The 9,983-nt window shown below is 42.1% G+C and overlaps 1 long non-coding RNA gene across 3 annotated transcripts; it reads left to right on the top strand.

Annotated features, from left to right (window-relative positions):
* Window positions 1-2,549: 2,549 nt before the first annotated feature.
* LOC144284457 (uncharacterized) lies at window positions 2,550-8,624 on the top strand. 3 transcript variants are annotated; one of them, XR_013352866.1, is made up of 4 exons: window positions 2,550-2,620; window positions 3,149-3,306; window positions 4,405-5,195; window positions 7,338-8,624. It is a non-coding gene; the product is annotated as an uncharacterized LOC144284457 (long non-coding RNA). The 3 variants fall into 3 exon arrangements; XR_013352865.1 differs by having other exon boundaries at window positions 2,551-2,620; window positions 3,206-3,306; XR_013352864.1 differs by lacking the exon at window positions 4,405-5,195 and having other exon boundaries at window positions 2,551-2,620; window positions 3,206-3,306.
* Window positions 8,625-9,983: the final 1,359 nt, after the last annotated feature.

Genomic DNA, 9,983 nt, shown 5'->3' with positions numbered 1-9,983 from the left:
AAGCAGATCTTTCACCAAACCAAGGAGGACTTACTGTATCTCAACTATCAAGGAGCCAGAATGAGTAACTGGACACCAGAAAAATGTGCAATCATCCGTAGGTTTCCATGTCTGCTGGCCTTGGAACACTCTCTGAGAAGAGTAGGAAACCCTCCCTTTAGGCTCAACATTAACCAGAAACTAACGACTTTAAGTTCTTAGAGGCTCTAGTTAGAGGACTGAGTTAGGGTTTTGGGTTATTAGTCTTACTGGCCTTACTGCCTCCACATCCTGCTGCGCTGGTTTCTCCTCCTTCCTAATTCACCTCCCAGTTCCTAGGAGGCAGGAGGATTCTTGGTGCCCCAGCATCTTGCAGCAGTTGGATTTTTCATCTTGCCCCCCCAGACCTTCTTTGTGATTAAAGGGTCCCTCATCCACACATCTCTGAGTCCTCAGGCTTATAATAACCCTTTTACTAATGGTTGCCATTCCACAACTGAGAGCTCAGCTTTGGCTATTTCTCCCTTCCTGACACGCAAAGCTGGACCTGGACTAGTTTTATTTTTTTTTAAGATTTTATTTATTTATTCATGAGAGACACACAGAGAGAGAGGCAGAGACACAAGCGGAGGGAGAAGCATGCCCCCTGCAGGACTCGATCCCAGGACCCGGGGATAGTGACCTGAGCTGAAGGCAGATACTCAACCACTGAGCCACCCAGCTGCCCCTGGACTTGTTTTAAATGGTATGTTAGCGGTACTTAAAACCACCTATTCACTCCTTCTTTTCCTCCCTGCCTTCCACAGATATGGAGTCCCTTCTCTGATCTCAGCACAGTGCTTGACCCTGGGGACACGCAGGTTTTAATAACATTCAGATCTCTGTGCAGCCGTCTCTAGAATCACCAAACATTAGCTGACTCCCTGGGGGGACCCCCTGCTGCTTTGCAGCCTGTGAGGTCAAGTGCCTATAAAGATAAGGTCAGGTAAGGCCAGGGTTTGAAGCCACTGCTTCAAAAAGTGGCTGTTGGCTGGGCAGTTACTGAGCAGCTGACCACTGGCTCGGAGCAGCTCAGATCTCTCTGTTCTGACTTCGGACTCGAGCTTCCTCTTAGCTTTGCTTAGCAATCAGCTGTCTCCTCGGAGCACACAGTCTGAGGGAACCATTGGCTCTCTTTCCTGCTCAGCACATCCTGTGATTCCTGTAATTGTTCCGAGCCTCTGTAATGGGCTTTGATTGTAACCGTGAATGTTTCTTTTGGGTCTGGTTTTCTCAAGGCCCCAGAAGGAAGTACTTTACTCTCCAATTTCTTGCATTTGACTGTTGAGTCCGTTTTTAGGAGCTCAGCCAAGTTCGTGGATCCTGGCACCCAGAGATTCAGATCTTACAGCCTGGACTTCTAACCTGCTTCACCAGCTGGACCCATCCACCTGCTGCCACCAGAGCTTGGTTTTAGCACCAAGGGGAGGGGGCAGTGATTGCTGGCTTAAGGGTTGCAGGAAGGAGTAGAAAGCAGTGCTCTGGGCTATTGGCTTGGAATCTGGCTCCACCACCTACTGGTTGTGTGATTTGTGGGCAACTGATTTAACATCCATGAACCTCAAATTCTAGTCTGTAATCAAGAGAGATAAAATCTATTTCAGCAGGTTGTTTTGAATATTAAATAAGGTGGCTCAGTTGGTTAAGGTTTGCCTTCCGCTCAGGTCATTAACCTCATGAGTCCTGGGTTTGATCCCTGACCCTGCAGCAGGCTCCTTGCTTAGGGAAAGTCTCCGTCTCCCTCTCCCTCTGCCCCTCATCAATCCACCCCCCACCCCATGCTCTCTCTCTCTCTCAAATAAATAAATGAAATATTTAAAAAATAGTAAGTGTAAAGTACTAGCTCGGGCCTGGCATATAGTAGGCGCTCACAGGTGTTCATGTCTTCATACTATTTAGAACTGCTGCTTCAAATCTGCAGCATAGGCTTGACATCTCAAATCTCTTTAAGGTTTGAGTTTTGTCAACTTCAGATTGCACGTTGCTATCATCATCATTAAATGCATTTCTAAGCTGGACAGGGGGAAAAAGAGACAACAGCTTAAAAACAGCCGAGATTAGCAAACCCAAGGAAAAGTATGGTTTTTATAGATTTCCTTAAATTCATGTGACTCAGAGTGATGTCACCTAATAGCGCTGATAGTAAATATGTGTTAATCCCCAACAAAGAATAGAATGTTCTGTTCCATACTTAGGTAATTTAGAAATCCGCCGATGGGCTAGGTCAGCTGTGTCCCTCAGTGCCTGTTTTCTAGACTCCAGGATTCGGAGAGAATCATAATTTTTTTTAAGTGATTGCTGAAGGAGGCTTCATAAGGCTATAGTTGAGTACAATTATGAGGTTAGATTCTACGGCTGCTAACCTGGCAGTGCTGTGACCCCGAAGGACAAATTAATTTAAAGCGAATGAAGAAGAACTACAATTATTACCTTTTGGAGGGCCAAGGAGTGCTTGTTAGGAACAAAGTGTGCAATCAAATGCTAATGATGGTTCTGCAGGCTGAGCATGTCTGAATACTTTTAGGTACACAAATTGCTTTTGGTTGATGTAACACTGTTTCTAAGTGAAATTTGCTCCTCAGGGGAAGCGTAAAAGAAAAATGTAAGTCTTCTCTGTAGGTCTACCATTCAGGGGAAAATGGCACTGTTTTTATATAATGAGGCATAAGGTAGGAGAGGGTGCTGGTTTAATGCAAGTATTTATGTTCGTTTTGTCACTCTGTATCAGGGATGGCATAGAATAAGCTCATCTGAGCATTATTATAGATCGTGATTGCTATTAATCAAATACATTGCATAGGTTATTTTTGGAATATAAATCTTCAGGTGATATAGTAGAGTGAGTTTCTTTTGAGTTGTCACCGGAGGAAGATAGAACCTAATTCTTCAACTGTTCTAATCAGAGTGGGGACTCAGTGCCCCTTTCAAGTACCCTTTTGGTTAAGTAATGTGATGTTTCCTGGAAATACAAGTGATGAAATATTGTAAAAAAAAACAAACCAATAATTATACTCTAGATTTATAAAGTATTTTTCTTTTAAATAGTTTAAGATGCGTTCATAATGCGATGTGTTTTCTTTTAAAAAATAAACCTGGAAACATTTTCTATTTATGTGTCTATATATTAAAGATTGCATTTTATTGATCCTATGCTATGTGATTATTCATTCTGAGATGTTCTTCTAAGGAGAAGGAAAGGCCTTCTGAATGCTTAACCATGGTCCTGGAATCCATAATTCATGGCTTTTAGTAAATTCCCAGCTGCTGCTTTGCTTGAGGTGGGTTTAGGTAAGTACTTTTACCTCCCTGGACTTTCATTTTCTGTGCAGGAAATGGGAGTTAATTTAGAAAAAAGTTCAGCTGCTTGGCTAGCATTATTTCCTAGCAGTGTGGCATCCAGTGCCCCCAAGAGATCCACATGAGCCTCCTCCCACGTTGTGAGAGGGGTTGGTGGTGAGAGAATGCAAAAGATGCTGGCAGATACCCCCAGCAAGAATCCACTTATCCTTGCCTTCTGTACCTGCACCTAGGGTACCCCAGACTCCTCCACAGGCCTCTAGCCTCACATAAGAGTATATATCAGGGCTTCTCAGTTACTGTGGTGGATACAGCCATGGAAGCAGCTCCCCTACAAATCTGGGCAAACATTGAATTGCTGTGTCCTGTGTGGGTGACCATGCGATTCATTAAAATGGCTACTTGGCTCTGTCATCTTTAACACACCAAGATTTGGGGCCATCTCTAGGATGGTGCTGCAAAGTCAGGGCCATGGCCAACCACTCATGAGACCTTGGCGGATCTGTTTTTTCTCAATCTGTTTTCTTCATTCTGCTGTCTCACTCTTTGTTCCTCTGAAAAGGAGGAGTACACAAACTGCTCATCTCAAAAAATAAAAATAATCAATGACTAGACCCAGTAAGTTCACAGTTTTATACCCAAAAGCCTACACCATTGTGTATGTTTTTGAAAGCCAGCTCTTTCTATTTACATGTGGTTGAAAAAAATTATCAGATATACAGAATAAAATCTCCTATATTCCTCATTCTTTCCCAACTCCTCCTACCTTTTTGAAATAACAAAGGACTTCAGATAAAAAGAAATATTCAATGTTGCCCAGAATGGACAACACCAACTCACATCTTAAATTCCATGCATTTTCTTCTGGACTAATATCTATTCTCCTAGCCACACTTATAACATTTTGAGCTGTGAGTTTCATCTTAGCATACCATTAGGCATTACAGCCTAATCCTTACCACTGAATCGTAGTCCTGAACTGATTCAATAGGTTGAAGGGGGTCCACGTGGGTGGATTTTCTGGTGAGCAGTTTCTTTGATGTCTCTAAGAAACTGAAGTTAACATACTTGCCTATGACTTTCTTCCAGTCTTTTATTTGAGAAATCTGAACAGAGATCTCTCCATTTGACAGTGTATATATCCGGGAAGCTTCCAAACAGCATCTAAAAAGATGAAGCTGCCAAGAGATAGTAAATAACATTCAATAAATAGAACCTGTTTTGGAGAATGCCTTCTGGTGTTGTATGTTTTGATGCAGTACTTGGAAATGTTCCCAGTCAGTTAATAATTGATGGGCTATTGGAACATATGGAGGCACAAATATACAACTTTAAGTGGGAAAATTCTTATTTGTCCTCATTTACCCCCTGTGCCCCAACAGAGCTATTTGTGGACACTTCTAAGAGTGTCCTTAAAAAGTAATTCCAGACTCTAAGAAGGCTTCAAAGATACTTTTTAGTATTCGGACGGATTCTGAAGAATTCCTCTCGGTTCACAAGATCAGGTATTTTAAAGTTAATCTACTCAAAAGAGACTGGCTGGGAACATTTTTAGAAAATGATCGCTTTATTTATAAAGCAGTGTCTCTAATTGGACAGACAAGTGAGAGGATGAATGATTCCTCTTTTCTTGGCAGATAGGGGGCTTTTTCCTGTGTTCTGGAAAGTTCAACCCAAATCTCTCCTTATTCTGGGATGAGGCTGGTCACGGCTGGGGAAGCAACAGAGCCTCCCTTTGTTCCTGAGCCTTGCAGGACTCTCGCTGTAAGAGCTGACAAGCCTCCAGTGTTCCTGTCAGGCCCGGGAAGGAAAAGCCTGGTGCAGAGCAGTGGGCAGAAAAGCAGAAGAGCTGGGTTTTAATTAATCAGCAAAGTAATTAGGTAAGGTATGAGGGGCTTGCAAAGGTCCACAGCATACAACTAGGTAGGATGTAAGCAAGGAAATCAAGAGGAAAGGTGGGTTTCAGAGAGAGGAAATTAAGAGAGGATTGAGATGAAAGTAAGGACGAAGCTAGTACAAAAATATAGCTATAATGCCCAGGACACATCAAGAGGGCACTATGATCGTTGACACTTAGGACCAGAACAAGCTCGGTCTTGGGGGCTATCCTCCATCTTCCAGACACAGAGAAATTCCTCTCATGGGTTGCTTTTTAAAAAAATATATTTATTTTAGGGCAGCCCCAGTGGCCCAGTGGTTTAGCGCCCCCTTTGGCCTGGGGTGTGATCCCGGAGACCCTGGATCAAGTCCCACGTCGGGCTCCCTGTGGAGCCTGCTTCTCCCTCTGCCTGTGTCTCTGCCTCTTTCTCTGTGTGTATCTGTCATGAATAAATAAATAAAATCTTTATTTATTTATTTATTTATTTATTTATTTATTTATTTATTTATAAGTTTGTTTGTTTATTTTAGACAGAGAGAGAGACAGAATCCCAAGCAGGCCCAGGTCCAGCACAGAGCCTGATGTGGGGCTCCATCCCACAATCCTGAGATCATGACCTGAGCTGAAAGCAAGAGTCAGAGCTTAACCGACTGAGCCACACAGGCGCCCCTCCTCTGACAGTTTTTATCTGAAACATCTGCTACCTCATTTCTACACCAAACACAAAGATCAGATTTTCTGTGGGTATTTGGTTTAATTCTTTCAATGTAGGCAGGAGAAAGATCACATTCTCTGTCAAATAAGTCTGACAAAGCTTTCTCTCTGAGACTCCCAACAATCTAGTGCTATGCTCTTGTTCTTCATCTCTCTGGCTTCTCTCTTTAGCTCTCTGCGCAAGAAGGGAGAAAAGGAGAAAAAAATATTCATGTTTTTCTTACTGTATGTATGTTAAGTGCTGAGCAAGGAGATTTGCATAAGGTATTTCATTCAATAAATTTGGGAGGGGTGTACTACTTCTCCCATTTTCTAGAGGAGGAAAGAAGACCACAGAAGTTTATAAGTTTATAAGTTTACCTGATATGGGTATGTGTCAGAGGCAGGGTTTGGGCCTGCAGCTGACTTAGATGATAAATCGAATACAGCTATAATTTCTGTTTAAATCAATCAATCGGTAAGATCTTTCTGCCTGGCCCCAGAGATATTCCATAATTTCACCAGGCTTTCCCATCTGTTTGCTCTCTCTTAGCATTGGGAAAATAGCTGTGGATAAAAGAGGAGTGAAAGGGATTTGATCTTTTTTATATTCCAGTGATAGTTCATTTTACTACTTTATTATTTTTTTCCCCCAATCATTCTCCCTAAAGCAGTATACTGGCCAGGATATTAAAAATGAGCAGAAAATCTATTTTTTTTTTCCCAGCTACTCTTTATCTAAGTACAGCATAGCTACCTAGAGGTAATTTCAATCCATTTTTGAGAAAAGACTGCCTGCCTTGGCGTGTTTTTATCAGTAATACCATCAGGCTGTACATGAATCCAGGACAAAGTGTCTTCATTGTATTATGTGGGAGAGAAATGAAGTCAAAGTCATCTTAACTTTGTAATGAATAGCATTTTGTCAGAGTGAATATTTGGCTCATGGGATGTTAAAGGAGAAACAGGACTAAAATGCTTTAATAGTCCAGAGACTAGCACAGCAAAATGAATTTATTGCTTCTAGTAGGGTTCCCAGTGGACAGCACATAATGAAACTCGCGATCTGATAAGGCCGCCTTGGTGTAAGAGCCTCGCTGGCAGGCTGGAGCAGCATACTGAATACTGGGCTTTCAGGAAGCCCGAGGTGACCCTCACACCTGCAGCAGAAGGCAGATTTCTGCCGGCCTGGGTGAACTGATATGCAGAATAAATGCGTGAGAGTCTCTGCAGGGGCCGGGGGTGTCGTGGGCCTATCAGTTGCCCTGCTCAAGACCATTCGTTTTCAGGGTTGGCGGTGCAGATATTATTAGACAGAGTGAGCACGGATAGGGAGGTTGCTGACAGCTTGATTGTTCTTAGATGAGCTAGAAAATGAATCACACCAATTTGATTCCAGAAGGGGGTGGTTTTTTGTTTTTGTTTTTCTTTTTGTTTTTTTTTTTAACAGATGCAAAGACCTAATAAGATCTCTGGATGCTGAATAACAAAGTAAATTCATCTGGCACCTCTGACCTCCAACCACAAGGCCGCTCATTGGACAGAAAAAAACTGACAGAGGGGGAAGGACAAACGAGTACTCGAAGAGATGTGTAGGGGGCTAATGGTTTTTTGTGCCAAAAAACAGAATTGTCGTTGGGAGGGGTTTTCAGTTTTGGCAAGGAATAAAAGGTTAAACCATTCCCATAGCCTCGGAGATGGAGAAGAGCCCAAAAGACTCACAGCACAAACAATTTCAAAACTAGGGAAACGGGAGTGGAAGGCAGGAAACACAAATATCTTATTTAGAAGTCATTCTAATGAGTATCAATTAAGAGGAAGAGACAACCCCATATACTGCTTTCTCCTCATAGCTGAGAGGCATATCTTGATGCTTACATCTCATCATTCACCCTATTTATGTACAATAAGTCATTTCATCAGCTTTGCATATATTCCACTGGATTGAATGCAGTCTAGGATAGAGACTGCATCACCAGAGGAGTGCAAATTGGCGCAGCTGCTTTGGGAAAAAGTTGGTGTTATCTCCTAAAGTTGAACCTTAATACACCCTAATACCTAGCAGTTCCACTTTTAGGCATATAGCCAAGATAAATTCTTGCATATACCCAGCAGAAGATATGTATAAGAATGTTCATAATACTAAAACCTGGGAATAAATGCTTATAACTGAAGAGAACAAATAAATGGTAGATTCACATAATGGATATGACACAGTAATCAAACAAACGAACCACAGCAATTTTACAACTGTATGGATAAATCTCCACAATATAATATGCAAGTGGGGAAAAAACCAAGACTGATCAAAATGAATATACCCTTTTTGTAAAGTTAAAAACAATTAAAATCATATACTTTTAAAGGACTGCATAGATATACAGAGAATACACACATGTATATAGGAAAGCCTGGGAATGATGATCATAGCATTCAGGATGATTTGGGATGGACTGGGGGGACTACGTGGTGGGATGTGGGTTGTCAAGGTCCTGGTTTTTATTTGGGGGGGCTGCATTTGCAGGTGTTTCATACAAATGACTAAAGAAGAAATAAGTAGAAATGGGCCATGCATGGGCCAATGTTGAGAGTGTGACCAAGGATTATGATGATGAATCTAATTATGGCCACCTGAGATCCAATGGGGAAAAAAAAAACAGGAAAAAAAGAAAAGAAATCATGCTGATCCCTGAACACTTCATTTAGTAGTTGGTGTTTAACAGGATTTCATAGCCATGCTGATGAAATAAAATATTTGAACCTAATCAGGCTCCTTGGTGATAATGCTACTCATAATTAGTATTCTGAGAAGAGTGGTTTTTATATGCTGGTCCACGTTTTTGAGTCTTGAATCAAGCGCTGACATAATTCATAGGAACAAATCACTTTTTTCCTGAATAGCCCAACATTTCTTTCTTTCAATATTTTATTTTATTTTATTTTATTTTATTTTATTTTAGATTTTATTTATTTATTCATGAGAGACACACAGAGAGAGAGACAGAGACACAGGCAGAGGGAGAAGCAGGCTCCATGTGGGGAGCCCTACGTGGGACTCCAACCCAGGTCTCAAGGATCATGCCCTGAGCCGAAGGCAGGCACTCAACCACTGAGCCACCCAGGCATCCCTTTTTCAATATTTTATCAGGAAAATTTCAAATATACAGCGACATTGGCAGAACTTTACAATGAGCATTCATATACCTACCACCTAGATCCCGCCATTAACATTTTACTCTACTTATTTATTTCATCAACACCTCCATCCATCCCTTACCCACCAATCTAGCTCAGTTTTTTCTGTTGCAGATATCAGTAAACGTCTCCCTCAATACTTCAGCATTCATACCTTTAACTAGTGCTAGCACTATTTTCATTTCTGATTTACAGGGGCTATAGATAAAAACAATTAAGGCATTTCTGGAGTGAGAAAGACAAGTAAATGTCAAATAGATCTGAGACTGAAAGCAGCAAAGAGAATGTGGCTGTTAAAACAATGCTTTCAAGGGAGCGCACTCCCAGCGTCTCAGGAGCAGCACGACCAGGGAACAGGATGCTGTTCTGCCAACAGGGGAGAACAAATAGATCCTGAACGGGGCCCCAGAGAAACATAATTCAGAGCTAGGCAGTGCAAAGGTAAATGCATGTGAGGAGCTGTTGAGAAGCAAAATCAAATCCCCAAACTCTGGGTAGCCTCCATGTGAGTTCATGTGGATTCTACAAGGGAGCACTTATAGCTCTCCTGCAACACTGCCGCTCAGCTTCTGTTCTGACCTGAACTGGATTAGATCCTTCAAACAGAAGAAGCCCAGGGGCGCCTGGGTGGTGCAGTCAGTTAAGATCCAACTCTTGGTTTCAGCTCAGATCATGATCTCAGGGTCCTGGGATGGAGCCCAGTGACGTGAACGGAGTCTGCTTGAGAGTCTCTTTCCCTGTCTCTCTGTCCCTCTGTCCCTCCCTCTCCCTCTGCTCCTCCCACTCATTCTCTCAAATATACAAATAAATCTCAAATAGAAGAAGCAGCCCTAGTACAACTCTCACAAGCAAACATGACAGACTTTGGCAAGGCATTTTTTATCCCAACACAACATCATGA

This window comes from Canis aureus, chromosome 15, assembly GCF_053574225.1.
Source record: "Canis aureus isolate CA01 chromosome 15, VMU_Caureus_v.1.0, whole genome shotgun sequence".
Classification (NCBI taxonomy): domain Eukaryota; kingdom Metazoa; phylum Chordata; class Mammalia; order Carnivora; family Canidae; genus Canis; species Canis aureus.
This window is presented reverse-complemented; position numbering and strand designations above follow the sequence as displayed.